Raw genomic sequence first — 14264 nt, forward strand, 5'->3', positions numbered from 1 at the left:
AGAGGGCATCAGATCCCATTACAGATGGTTGTGCACCACCATGTGGGTCCTGGGAATTGAACTCAGGACCTCTGGAAGAGTTGTCAGTGCTCTTAACCACTGAGTCATGTCTCCAGATCCTAAAGTTTTCATTTTTTTGTATGATAATTTAAAAATTATATTTTTGGCCAAGAGGTGGTAGAAACAGAGGCAGGCAGATCTAAGGTTAAGGCCACCCTGGTCTATAGAGCATATTCCAGAACAGCCAAGGCTACAAAGAAAAATCCTGTCATTGTTCCTCATAGCTTCTACCATTTATCTAGGCACCTTTGTCTTCCCTCAGCTTTTTTCTTTCCTTCTTTCTTTCCTTCTTTCTTTCTTTCTTTCTTTCTTTCTTTCTTTCTTTCTTTCTTTCTTTCTTTCTTTCTTTCTTTCTTCCTTTCTCTCTCTCTCTCTCTCTCTCTCTCTCTCTCTCTCTCTCTCTTTCCTTTCTTTGGGGGCATTGTGCTTAGTTGTGGGGGGGGGGAGAATTTCCTTGCCTTGGAAATAATAACCTTGGCTAACCTTCAATAACCTTGCACCTATATAGATCTGCTTGCTTCTGAAGTGTCTTTGTTTTAGACTCTTGGTTTATACTTTAAATTAGTTTCCCTGGCTGTAGAATTAAACTTAAGGCATTGCTCAGCGTCTTCCAGTTTCAGTGATGTAGCACAGTGAACATTGAACTACAAGCTTTCAGAAGCCTGTTAGGATGAATTGTTTCAAGTGATACCTTTGGTCAGATTATATGTTTGAGTACAGCAAAGGTGAGGTTGAAGGGATGCCTGCTACTCATGTATGCTCATCCAGGTCGCTTGGTTCCCAGTGAGAGCTGTCCTAGAGGTAAACAGTAAAACATTGTGCTTGTGCCAGTCTTCTCTGAGGGGAGGCAGGGGAATCAGGACCTTCAAGGGTCTTTCTTGACCACATAGGGAGATAAAGAGTTCTAGAATAACTTGAGATGCATTGAAACCTTGTCTACAGGCAAACAAATACTTATATAATGATTAATAAAAGTCTGTATTGTTTATGTGTCTGTATGAGTTCATGCCTGTGTCTTCGGTTTATGTATATCACATGTGTGCAGGAACCCACAGAGTTTAGAAGAGGCTATCAGACTGTGAGCCTTTTTGTGAGTACTGGTCCTCAGGAAGAGCAGTAAGCTCTCTAAGCCCTTGTAATGACAAAAATCAAGAGACAGAAAAGATGTATCAAGTGGCTAGTATCAGTTCTTAACCTCACTGCTAATTGCTTTTTAAAAAGCCATAGTATTTGTTACAGTGATTTTTCTTTAGCTTTTATTATAAAAGGTAACTTCCTCCTCCATTCAGTGTTGAAGACTATCTTGTGATACTCATGATTCAGTTTTTATAATCTTTTTCTGGATGGTCTGTTTTTCTAGTTTGGGAATCATTTTAACTTCTCTAAGTATATAGTCCTTGGCTGGAAAAAAAATAAAAATATTTGATATTATTTGATTGTAGGTTGGTACTATGAGGCCGTATGCTGATAAACATTCCTCAATGTATAGTACTAGATTTTTTTGTTCTGTTTGACTTTTTTTTTTTTTCCCCCCTTTTTTGAGACAGGGTCTCTCTATCCCTGCCTGGCTGTGAACTCACTATGTAGACCAGGGTTTCCTCGAATTCATGGAGTTCCTCCCTCCTTCCTCCTGCCCCTTACCCTCTGCCTCCCTGCCCCCTGCCCTTTGGAAAAAAAATTATCACAGGACTCTTGTGATACTTGCTACTTGCTAGGTCTACAGCGAAAGATACTAGGAAGATGTCAGCCCTACCGTATATCCATTTGTCCAGTGCCTCCTACAATTGGCTCATCAGGAGAAGCTCTGTAAGGAAGGTGAGACTGTAAAGGAGGCATTGGGCAGTCATTTCCTTTCAGGACTTGGGACATGGTTTGCACTGCAATCCTTTAGACACACATACCCAGTCAGTGTTGGCTTTCATGATTTTTTATTGTGGTCAGCTTGCTCTGAAGATTGGAGGGAATGGTCAGTGTTTGGTTTTGTTGTCAGGATTAATGAAATGGTGTAAACATAAGACATTAGCCTGAATCTTTCTTTCTATGAAACAGAATTTCCTGTGATTTAAATATTTGTCTTTTTTGCTCAGCTAAAGAAGAAACTCCCAGAATGGGTGTTGATCATCTGTCTTCATGACAGTTTCAACTCTCAGCTTCTCTAAAGCAGACTAGGAGCTGCTCTGTGTTGTTTTGTCAAGCATTCTTCTTACCCTGGTTTTGGACTTTGTTTTAATCAGTGTATTCTGGCATGGTTTGAATTAGGCTAGTCAGACATTTCCTGTAGGGAAGTAATTGTTCCTTATGCAGAGAATTACTGACTCAGTAATGCTCCCTGTGATGTTGAACCTTGTAAATAGTAGTCATTTACTTTTTTTTGAAACATTTAATACGTTTTTTTTTTTTTCTGAGAAAAGATGGTGATTTTATTGTAAAAGAGTTTAGTTTGTTAGAGGCATAGTACTAGAAAAACCACAAATCAGAATAACAACAAAAAGGCAAAAGCAGTGTTTCAGGTTTGTGTATGTTATTTTGATTTTACAAATATCTAGTTAATATTTTCAACTCTTGGTATAATGATTCTGGACTTTGTGTTACTTTATTCTTTCTTCAGTAAATTTGGCTGGAACCCCCACTGAGACACTCAGGCTTCATTCTAAACATCCCATCCAGCATCAAGATGTGTGTCCTGAGTGTGTCCCCAGCCTCTCCTCTCAGCTGCCTCTTGTCTGTCATTTTACATTGAGACCTTAGTTTAGAGTTTTAGAGTGAATACACACAGGCAGTTAGGAAGGCTGCCTAGAGCTGCCTTAGGACTTTGTTTGCTTTCCTTGGGGGAGATGCTTACTTTTGGAATCTGTGCTTCCTGCCTGGCCTTTGGTTGCATTTACTTCTCCCTTCTTGTAAATAGATAAGGTGATAACACGCCTAAGTTGTGTTTTTTTCTCCTAGAATATGTTTTAGTGATGTTGATACTTTTTAGGATTTCCCAAGGCAATGCTTTTTAAAACTTAATAAGAAGTTATTGTTTGTTTAGTTTATGTGAAATATGGTTGGGGCTCTTGGTATAAAACATGAAGTTTAATTATTGCCTAGCTTTACTGTTGTCCTTCTGTACTTGTAGTTTGATAGGAGACAAAGGCAGGAAGGAGGACTGTTTTGCACCCTGTTGAGTCCAAGCAGAACTACACAGCAAGACCCTGTCTCAAAAACAAAAGAGAAAGTCTGGGTTCTAATAATGTTTATCTAACTTTATATTTATTCACAAGTTTATTTACCAAATGCAAAATTAGATATTGAAATGACATTCAAGTATATAAACTTTAACTCTTGTTATTGTGTCAGGTGTGTTCATGATATTCTGTGGATATAATGATTACCAGTTTACTTGATTTAATGCTTTATATTTCTGTTTTTTAGCACCTTTACCTACCAAGCATATGTGAGCAAATCACTCCATGCTGGCTGTGTGGGAGAGACATGATGAGTCAGTGCACAGCACAGGTCAGCAGGGATGCCCTGTGAGAATCAGTATGGCTGGGTCTGACCTTTCTTTGCCTTTCAGGCTTTGTAGCAATGGCATGGGGGAAAGTTACTATCAGAATAGAGTGAACCATCCAAAAGAAGCAGCTTATATTTAATATGTTTATTATCATTTATTAGTTTTTGAAAGATAGTGTCATGTATTTCTAGGTGGTTATGTAACACTTGATACATAGAAACAAACAAGGCAGTTAATTTTACATGTACTTTACTTTAGGATATAAATAATGATTTTTTTCTGGTTTGCCTGTCTAATCTCTGTCTGTCTGTCTGTCTATCTGTCTATCTATATCTATCTATCTATCTATCTATCTATCTATCTATCTATCTATCTATCTATCTATCTATCTATCTAATATATCTATCTATGCTTTTCAAAACAGTTTCTCTGTGTGGCCCTGGCTGTCCTAGAACTCACTCTGTAGAATAGGCTGGACTTGAACTCAGCTATCCACGTGCTTCTACCTCCTGTGTGCTGGGATTAAAGGCATGGCCCTCCATACCTGTTTCTTTATTTGAAGCAGAAGCTCTTGGTTTCTGTTTCATATAGTCTTGGTTTCCCTGGAACTCAATATTGTAGGCCAGGCTGGCTTTGAACTCAGAAATCCACCTGCCTCTGACTCACAAATACTGGAAATAAAGGTGTATACTACCAGGTCTGACCAAGGATTTTCTTCTTAAAAGGAAGAGTGTGCTGTTATCACTTAGTGCTAGGAACTCAGGAACGTTTTTGGGGAGACTGGAACCTAGAGACCATTTTGATCTGAGTTGGGTGGTCTGTGAAGGTACATAGCATTGCAGCACTTGTCTTCTGGGGTCTGCTGCTAAGATGTGAGCTCAAATGGAAAAATAAAATTTTGGAATTTAACATCAAAGTAGCTTCATAGAATTTTTTTTTTTTCACTCATAAGAGATACCAGGAAAGGCTAGATGTACCTAGGACTAGGTACATTAGGAGGAATAATCAAAAGATACCTTTAGAAAGGCAAGATGCTAAGGAGAGTTCCCACAGCAAGTAGGTGTGTGCTGACAGTACCTACTGTGGCTGGCCCAGCCTTTGAGCTCTGACTAGCAAGGTGAACTAAGAGTTCCTAGTTCCCCCTCTGTAGAATACAAAACAAGACTTCTCATGGAAGTTTGTTGTAAAAGTATTTATAACAGAAAAAACAAACCCAGAAACTCTGTGCCAGCCTCAAGAAGGAATTTCCTAATTACTGTACTCCTATACTATAAAATTTTGTGCAGCTGTGATCAGGATTGGGGTGTTGATGGCCAGGTGTAAATGGAGATGAACAAGTTGCTATAAACAGTAGGATTTCATTTCTGTGAAATAAAAATCAACAACAAACCATCAGACAGAAGACGTGCATGGCCTTAGATGTTTGCAAATTCACCTACAGAAGAGAACCTGGGGAAACTTTAAGCCATCGAGAGAGCCGTTTAGATTCTTTTATAGGAAAATACAACATTTTAATTTAAAAAAGTCTAAAAGAACTTCAAAGAAATACAGTTTTGGTTAAGATTTTCCAAGCTGGTGACATTTTAGTAGGTTTGAAAGGAGAAAGGTAAGTTACATAAACTTAACTAATATACGGCCAAAGGGCCATATATTAGAAAAACTTATTATTATTTGTTATTGTTGTTTTTTTTGTTTTTTTGAGACAGAGCTTCTTTGTGCATCCCTGGTTGTCTTGGAACTTACTCTGTAGAACAGGCTGGCCTCAAACTCAAAAATCTGCCTGCCTTTGCTTCCTTAGTGCTGGGATTAAAGGCCCATACCACCAATGCCTAGCAACTTAATAAGTTATTTCATAAAGTATGTACAACTTTTCTAAGTTTAAAAAAAAAGACATTATGGGGCTGGAGAGATGGTTCAGTGGTTGAGAACTCTTGTTGTTCTTGCAGAGGACCTAGGTTAATTCCTAGTACTTGAGCCTCTACTTTCAGAGCACCTGACTTTTCTGGTCTCTGTACACAACCAATTAAGTATTAAAACTAAGGACAAGATATTATAGTCTGGGGAAAATATTTACAGTAAATAATTTCTCCCCTTAAAATTAGTTAATTCATTAATTGAGAGACAAGTCTCACCTTATAGCAAGGCTGGTCTTGAATTTGAAGAGTTCCTCTTGCTTCTGCCTTCAAAGAGTTGGGACTACAGATATGTACTATCATTCCTGGCGGCGGCAGCTGCTGCTGCTGCTGCTTCTTCGATTTATTTATTTTATGTATGTGAGCACACTGTCACTCTCTTCAGACACACCAGAAGAGGGCATCAGATCTCATTACAGATGGTTGTAAGCCACCATGTGGTTGCTGGGAATTGAACTCAGGACCTCTGGAAGAACAGAGGTCTTAAGTACTTAACTACTAAACCATCTCTCCAGCCCCCATTCCTGGCTTCTTTATTTTTTCCACTTTATTAATTTTTAAAGTTAACACCACTAAGTCCATTTATTTATTTATTTACATACTTTTGGAAACAAGGTATATTTAGAAGCCATGGCTGTTCTGGAATTTGCTATGTACACCAGCTGGCCTGATAACCAGAGAGATCTGACTGCTTCTGCCTACATAGTGCTAAAATTAAAGGCCTATGCTACTGGACTTGTCAATAAGTTCATATTCACCTTACTGACTGGTACCTACAGGACTGATTCAATTAATCAGTTGGATAGTTTGTTTTTCCTATTTCTCTCTCTCTCTCTCTCTCTCTCTCTCTCTCTCTCTCTCTCTCTCTCTCTCTCTCTCTCTCTTTCTTTTTTGCTATGGGAGTTCATGAGGTTCAGGTTAACCTTGAACTTGTGGTTCTCGTTCATCTTCCAAGTGATGGGCTAACAAATATTCATCACTTTGCCTGGTTATATTGCCTGGCTGTTAATATTGTTGACCATTGTTTAAAATGTCACATTAAATAATATCACCTTCCTTTCTCTTTTAGTTGTCTTGAGGGCTAGCGAGCAAAACCTCCCATCTTTCTAAGATGCAATTAAGATTCTTCTTTGCTGTGGCAGAGGCAGAGTGTGGAGAGGGTAGACAGAGCAGAAGTTGGAAGTTGAAGACCTTTAATAATGTGGGCCCTGTATAGCTGTTGACAGAGTGTGCTTCATGTTTTCCCTGTGGGCAGTCCCTGGTCATAGCTTTAATGTTAGTTTAGTAGACTTTCGATTTAATTATAACTGCTAGGATAAAGTCAGATGTCAGCTCACTTGGCTGCATGCTGAGGCCTGTAGAGGATGGAATGCTTTGCTCCTAACTGCATCTGCTGTCTCCTCTCATTATCTGTTAATGGTATTCAACTTGACAGGGTTGTTTTGATAAGTGAGGGTTATTAGGAATCCAGGAACTGGATTTAGTGTGGAGTGGAGCTTAGGGCAAAAGGAAGTGATATCTGATGTGCCCAGAAGGAGATCCCGTAGGCACTAAGAGCTCCTGTGCAGCACTTGAGAGCAACGGGGATAGAATGTCTGGGGAGGTTGGGTATGCCTAGCACTGTTTCATCCATACCATGCAGCAGTCTTTGTCATGTGCTGAACCACCTGAAAAATGCGTACTTTTGTTATAGTAACTCTTATTTCCCTCTGCAGGTGCCTTAATTAAAAACTCATCTCAATTATGTTTAAGGCAAATTCTTTGTTTTGGGTGGTGTGGAGGTAGGTTTGGAATGGTCTGAAACCACTATTGGGAGTTTTTAGTCAGAGTCTTTGGATAGCCTTCCATGACAGGGAGAATAGAGGAAAGAACATTAAATTCATTGCATTTCTCCTTTTTTGGCAGAATTTGCAACACAGTCATATTCTGAGAAACTTGGAAGATTGAATATGTGTACAAAGTGCTTTCAAAATTTTGTATTCTGTTTATATTGCTCAATATGAGTGCCTATTGCCTAAATATCAGAAGTACCAAGAGCTGATTTTGAGTTAATGGTGGCTTCTGGACCTCATGAACTCTTAGCTTTTGGTTTAGTTTTTTTGGCTGAGAGGGTGTCACTGTGTAGCTCTAACTGGCTTGGGATTCACTATGTAGACTAGGTTTCCTGCTTGCCTCTGCCTTCCTAGTGTTGGAGTTAAAATCATGCCATCACTTCTAACTCCTCATTAACTCATAAGAACCCGTAATTGCAAATAGGATATTAGTTGGGTCCCAGGATCTGTATAAATCACTTTAGGACCAGTGTTTGCATCATTATAACATGGGTTGAAAAATCTTGTTTTTTGCTGGGGTTCTCCTCCTTCTCTTCTAACATTTTTTCTGTGCTGGAACATATTTGTGCAATGTGTACACTTGGGATGGTTAAAAGACATCCTGGTAAGTCAGTTCTTTTCTTCTGTGTTGGTCCCAAGTATTGAACTCAGGCTGTCAGATTTGGTGCAGATGTTTTTAGCCATTGAGCTGTCTTACCAGTGCCTTTATTAGATTTTACAGGTTGAGAGAAGGTATATTACTTTGCTAAAAACAAGTTATTTGAGATGATGGTCTACATGTGAAGGGGGCATCTGAGAGATTATTTCTATTACAGTGGAAAAAGCAGTATAGGTTTATGGTAGAAATCTGATGCTATGGAAATGGAAAGACTGGTGTAATTGGGTGCTCTGGGTATGGGTGAGTGAGAAGAGGCTTCAAAAGAAGAGCTAAAGATTTGTGTCATCCGATTCTGTAAAAGCCACTTCTGAGGTGGCTCAGTGATTTAAGGTACTTGCTGCCGAGCTGATGACCTAGTAAGTTCCACCCTTAGGACCCACATGGTAGAAGAAGAAAGCCAACTTCTACCAAGTTGTCCTCTGACCTTCATATGTCTGCATGTGCACCCCTCCCCATATAATAACAATTTAAACAGTGCACTATCAAGTGCACAGAACTCCTAGAGGCTAGTGTAGTAGGAGCTCAGAATGTAGAAGTTCAGTTATTCTTCTTAGTGTTTTCAGACTCTCTGTGAAGTAGTCCTTTTAGACAATGGGTCTGTCAGAAAAGCTTGGGGTCCTTCCTGGTTGGTACCTGAGCACAGCTTGGGCTCCGCTGCAGGTCAAGTTCTGAGACATTTTTTCCTTTTCTTTAAGATGGAGGCCAGTCCCAAGTAGGTTTGGCCTCTCATGTCAGTTTTATGATTGGTGCTAATAAGGGAGAGCCCCTGGATTCTACCCTTAACTCCTTCTACTTTGTTTAAACAGTTTAAGAAAAAAAAGTTACTCTAATCTTGTCTAAAATTCTCTGCCTAAAAAGATACCCAGTAAATTAGAAAATTTATTCTGTCTTTAAAAGTTGAATTAATGTGCATAAAACTGTTTGAGAAAATTTGCCCAAAGGTGAATGGTACACTAGCGAAGGCACCAAGTGGCCATTTAAATGTGGCGCATGCTACTTTTTAATATTGGTCAATAGCTAGGCTTGTACTTTAAATCCACATTCTTTTAGGAGGTCTGAAAAATTCCTAGATGTTTCCTTTTTAAGGACCAAATAATCTTTGCTATTACTACTAAGCAGTAGAGTACATGGTGCAAGTAAAGCTAGATCTATTTTTAATAAAATTTAGCAAGTTGATAATATTTTGAGCAGACTTCATTGGGGGCTGGGGGGGAAGTACTTTGAAATTTTCAGTTGGTAACTCTCCAGTTGAATTTATGAGTTAATGATGAAGCCTGGAATCTAGTTGATGAATTTATTTAAAGCCACATGACAAAGAATGTGCATTTTATTGGGTGAGTTTCTATCAAGCCCAGCTCAACCTACATTTTGTGTAGCAGATGGATCTTTATTTCCTTTTGGAAGCGGTTGGGAAAGATTTAATGAAGTCACTTAGAGAATATTTTAAATTATAAAGAAAATGGGGGTCGAAATGTTTGCCACCAAACAGTGCTGCTCTGTTCTCCTGTGGTCTTTGAAAGCAAGTGTTTGGCTGTCTGTGGACCTTAGTTGTGTCATCTGTATTTGTTACAGGCATCAGAGGTGGTTTAGCATTAGTATTCCTGGTTGAAGCTGAGGTTGCTCTAGGATGTGTGAACTGCTGATCACAATCGGGGATGCGCTGCCTCTTTAATATCTTGCTTGCAGATGCATTTTCTAGCTGACCACGCTATTAAGAGCTGCCATCAATCACACAGCCTTGCAGTTCCGGCTGTTGGGAACGCTGGGAGGATTGGGGGAACCTGAGGGTGGCGGGGCATGGAAGGAGCTACTATTGCTGCAGGCATTGTGTGTGCTAGCTCCGTGGTGGCGGCCTGGGCGCGTGCGGAGCCGGCCTCGTTCCAGCCCGGGTTTTGCTGGCCGCCGTTGCGCTCTGGCGGCTCTTTCTCTCTAGTCTGGGTCACAGGCACGTGGCAGTGCTGGCCAGGACGCCGGGGCTGAAGGAGTTCGAGTGAGCGCTGTGGCCGTGGGCCCAGCGCATCCCCAGCCGAGGGCGGGCGCCTGTAGCAGCCCGGACCCACCCGCGGGGCCGGCGCCCGGCCTCCTTTTGTTTGGAGGTGCAATTCGCCGCCCAGCTCTGCCCGCCTCTTAGGCTCCTCGGCTCCGCCCGCCCGGCTCTAGCCCTGGGGCTTGCGGGACCCCGCGCCCCAGGAGGAGGAGGAGGAGGACTGGCCCAGACGCTCGGGCTAGTGGCCGGCGGCCTTGTGCTGGGAGGGGACGCAGATCTCGGGCTGGAAGTTGGACCGACAAGTGGCGTGTGGGCTCCTGGAGGTGGGTGTTGAGAGGTGAACTGGTGAGTGTTATGAATGGGGAGTTGGTACATTACAGTTGGAATTTGTTTCTTAATGATAGCTCGCAGCACCGGAAATTTCAACTAAAAGTAAACCGAATAGCAAACGTCTTTGGGGCAGAGAAAAGGCAGTTTAAAAATGTTTGAGTATGTTTGCTTTTTCCTTTTTCTTTTTTCTTCTGAAAGTAAAGCCTGCTTGAAGATGAACAGCATGTGATGTAAAAGTAGCTGTTTTAGCTGAAACTTCACTGCTTGCTGGGGAGTAAATATAAGTTCAAAAATAAAATGAATTTAATGGATTTGGTAATAAAGAAATGCTGAACACCTGTGATTTGCTTCTTGACCAAAATAAATGCAGTACAGGGTTCTTGAGAACGTTTTCATTTAGTTTAAATTGCCATTTGTGCCCCCACCCCCAGTGTGTGTGTGTGTGTGTGTGTGTGTGTGTGTGTGTGTGTGTGTGTGTGTTGGTTCCCCCCCCCTTGCCTATTTAGAAGTCCTCTGCTGCTATGAGACCTGCTTAACCACTTACTGTTTGCTGAGAAAAATGCCTGTAACAGGCTACATTGTCTTACTCTCAGTTTTTAAGAGTTCCTGGCACACATGTGGCAGTGACTCTGTGGGGCATTGTTTGGCTGGAGGTCTCTCAGCCATATGTTCAGTCTCAAAAATGGTATGTGAATAAACATGGGGGTCAATGAGATTACAGTTTCCCTTTGAAATTGCATTCCTGGATGCTTTCAAGATTGAGACATTTAAGCAAAAGCTGCGAACAGAGTTGACAAAGATCTTAAACTCTGCCAACGAGTGATATTGAGTTCTTGTTCCTTTTTCCCAGGGAACTCCAAATTTAAAGTAGACATGATTTAAGACCTTCCCCTTGCACATGGGAACAATATCCTATCCATTCTGTGGGCAATTATTTCCAGAAGCACAGCTAGCTCTTCATTTTTAAGCATATGTAGACTCAGGCCGGAAAAAGACCGTTGCCTTTCTGAGTATTTACATCGCCTAGGAAAATAACAGGAGACAGGTGTGCAGACGCCTGGCTGTGACTCCACAGTGGTGTGTGGGGTCTTAGAGTCTTGCGCTTGTTGTTTGCCAGTTCTGATTTAGTAGCATTGAAACTATTCCGGAAAGAGATCTCTGCGCCTGTGCTTCTCACTCCAGAGCCTTCCTGCCCATTGTGCTCTGGCAGGCACTGAAGTGCTACTTGATCTCCTTGCATGATAAAATGACTAAGATTACACTTTCCCTCCCCTTGGCTTCTGAACGTAATCGCCAACGAGACCTGTTCAGTAATATGTTTAAAGACCTGACAATGTTAATTCATCCTAAGATTTGCAGAAAAGGGTTTTTAGATTTTTGCCTTGTTCTGCGGTTTTGCATTTATGAATTGAGGCAAGAGCTGATGTAATGTGGCTCTACTTCCTTTGTGTAGTATTTTTAATAGTCCACAGGACCATGCTCTAGTCTGTATCGTGGTGATTTCTGAAAGTGGGGGGGGGGTAAGGGGGGAGGGAGTCTGTCAGAGAGAGAGAGAACATTTAGGTACCTTCAGCTGTGTCTGATTTACTTTCTACACTATAGGGCAGAGGGAAGAGTGGTGACCTGTGGCCACTTGTCAGGAAGGCTCAGTGCGTTGCCCTTGTGTTATGCAGACCAGCCTTTCATTTTTAATTAGTGGGATTGTGTACAGCTGTTAGGTCAGGAGGCTCTGGCCGTTCCTGCAGGGTAGTTTTATCTTACATTAGAGCTTTTGTGAATTTGCCAGGCTGTTTCTTAATCCCTCACCCATTGCCACCATAATTGATTTTCAGCAAATGATAGAAACAAAACAAGGTTTTGTTTGTCCGTGTAATAGTTGACTTGTGAGAATTTATTTTTGATTTTGAGGAATGTATAATGTTAATAGGTTTTCTATTTGCCATTATTTCCCAAGGTCAAAAGGTTTTTGCTTGCTATTGTATAGTCCAAGAAGCCAGTGGAAACAAAATTTTATAACAGGAAGTCACTATGTTGTTTAAAAAAGAGGGAGGAAGGGAGTCTTTGTTCTCTAGTCTAGTGTTACTTTGTGAAACTCAAATGCTAGCCTAGCATCCATGGCATCAACTAGACTGCTTCCTCTTTGTCTTTTATTTTCTCACTGCACCAAAAGCCCCGAGAAGAGATGGTGACCAGTTCCTTGGCCTGGGCAGTTCATAGAAGAGTTTAGAAATGCTTCCGTTGAGGGGCATGTGTTCACTAATGTAAATTTAAAATGTGTCACCGGTACCAAGTTATTAGAAAATATTTCCTGAAGATTTAAAATGGAATAGACACACATCTTTGTCTATAGGCCTGTGATGAAGTCACGCTCTGAAGGCTGAGGGACAGACAGATAGTAATTAGACTGACCCCCTTTCTTTGCCTAGGTCTTTTTACCCTTGTCATCTTGGTGAAAAGAGGACCGTGCAGCACTGTCATCATGGGCTTCTAAGACTTTCGGGAGCATAGCCACAGCAGAAGACCTAAAGGCAGAGTGCTTATTAATAAAGGCAGTGTGGGCTCTTCTTACTGCACTGCTTTGGGTGGCGGAAAAGATTAGTTCAGGATACTTTTTTTTAAAAGTGGTCAGAGGGGTGGATTCTTGAAGTACTTTGTGGTGAGGAAATAAGAGTGTCCTTTCCAGAAAACCTTACAGTGCATCTGATTCAGGGAAATTAAAGACTGACATTGGCAGCAAGAAACTGCTGAATTAAAATGGAAACAGAAAAGGTGTGTCCTAGGTCCAGGCTGAACAGAACACTTCACAAGTTCTTGGAGATGTTTGTTATTACAGACACAGGTCTTTGGATTTAAGCATTAATAGTGAGTGAAGCCTTAGGCTTATCCTTTAAAGACCAGTGTATCTGTGATGTAGATGACAGATAACATATTTGTAATGAAAAACATTAAAATGACAATGCTGACATTTAATTATTGGAAAAAACAGACTCTTACCAGTTTCAATGTAGAAAAAAAGTGAGTCTACCTACAGGGTGTATGTTATGTCATAGTCTGCTGAATAATTTACTTACTTACCTTTTTTTTTTAAAGGTTTAATGTGTGTAGGCATTTTGCCGGCATCTGTTTGTACACTACACGTGTGCTTACAGAGACCAGAAGAGGGCATTGGATCTGCTGGTACTGGATTTACAGATGGGGGCCACTGTGCAGGTGCTGGGAAATGAACTCAGGTCCTCTAGAAAAGGAGCCAGTGCTCTTAATCATTCTAGTTCCAATTAACTTTTTAATTAATTATTAGTAGTTTTGAGACAGTCTCATGAAGTACAGACTGGCTCAGAATTCCTGATCTTTTTGCCTCCACTTCTGAGGGTTGGCATTAGAGGTATGAGGCATGGTGCCTTGCTTAGACTGGGTAATTTAGAATAATTAGAAGTTTATTTGGCCCATGTCTCGGTAACAACCTTGTTCAGTACCCAAAAGCCAAAGGGTTAGAAAAAAGATGGAAGTGAGCAAGATTGAGCAGGAGTGAGCAGGGGTGGACAGGAGTAGGCAGGGGCTGGCAGGGGAGGGGTGACATTTAGAAAATTAACCTGATCCTCCTCATCAGTCCACTCAGTTAATTCCTATTAGGCCCACCCAGCACTCCAGTACTGGGGAGTAAGGTTCTAATAGTCAGCCACATTCAAACCTTAGTGCTCTACAGAGGTGCTCACTCAGGATGGACCTGACACTTACAGTGCGGCAAGTGCTGTGATGACGTGCTGGCAGTACGAAAGGACACAGGGTCCCTGTCCTCACCACGGTACAGTGGAAGGAGAAAAGAGAGCATAATAATTGATGAAGTAGGAGGAGATGGCATGGCTGCTGATGGTGGCTTACACTTGTAATTTCAGTGTTTGGAAGGAGGATTCTGAATAGTTGGAGGCTAGTAGTCTATGCTACATAGTCAGGGTAAGCGAGTTTAGAGAGCTGAGATCCTGTTTCAAAG

At 41.2% G+C, this 14264-nt stretch overlaps 1 protein-coding gene across 4 annotated transcripts in view; it reads left to right on the forward strand.

The window, feature by feature from the left end:
• The window catches only part of RERE (arginine-glutamic acid dipeptide repeats), a 312095-nt gene that overhangs the window by 71979 nt on the left and 225852 nt on the right, over positions 1 to 14264 (forward strand). The window contains exon 1 of one of the 4 annotated variants that reach the window (XM_080921405.1): positions 10194 to 10269. The exons of the other annotated variants lie outside the window; for them this stretch is intronic. The gene's annotated coding sequence lies outside the window, so the exon portion shown is untranslated. Of the gene's footprint in view, positions 1 to 10193; positions 10270 to 14264 lie in introns of those variants that run through there. 4 annotated transcript variants of the gene reach the window in all.

Source organism: Micromys minutus, assembly GCF_963924665.1.
Source record: "Micromys minutus genome assembly, chromosome: 9".
In the NCBI taxonomy this organism is placed as follows: Eukaryota; Metazoa; Chordata; class Mammalia; order Rodentia; family Muridae; genus Micromys; species Micromys minutus.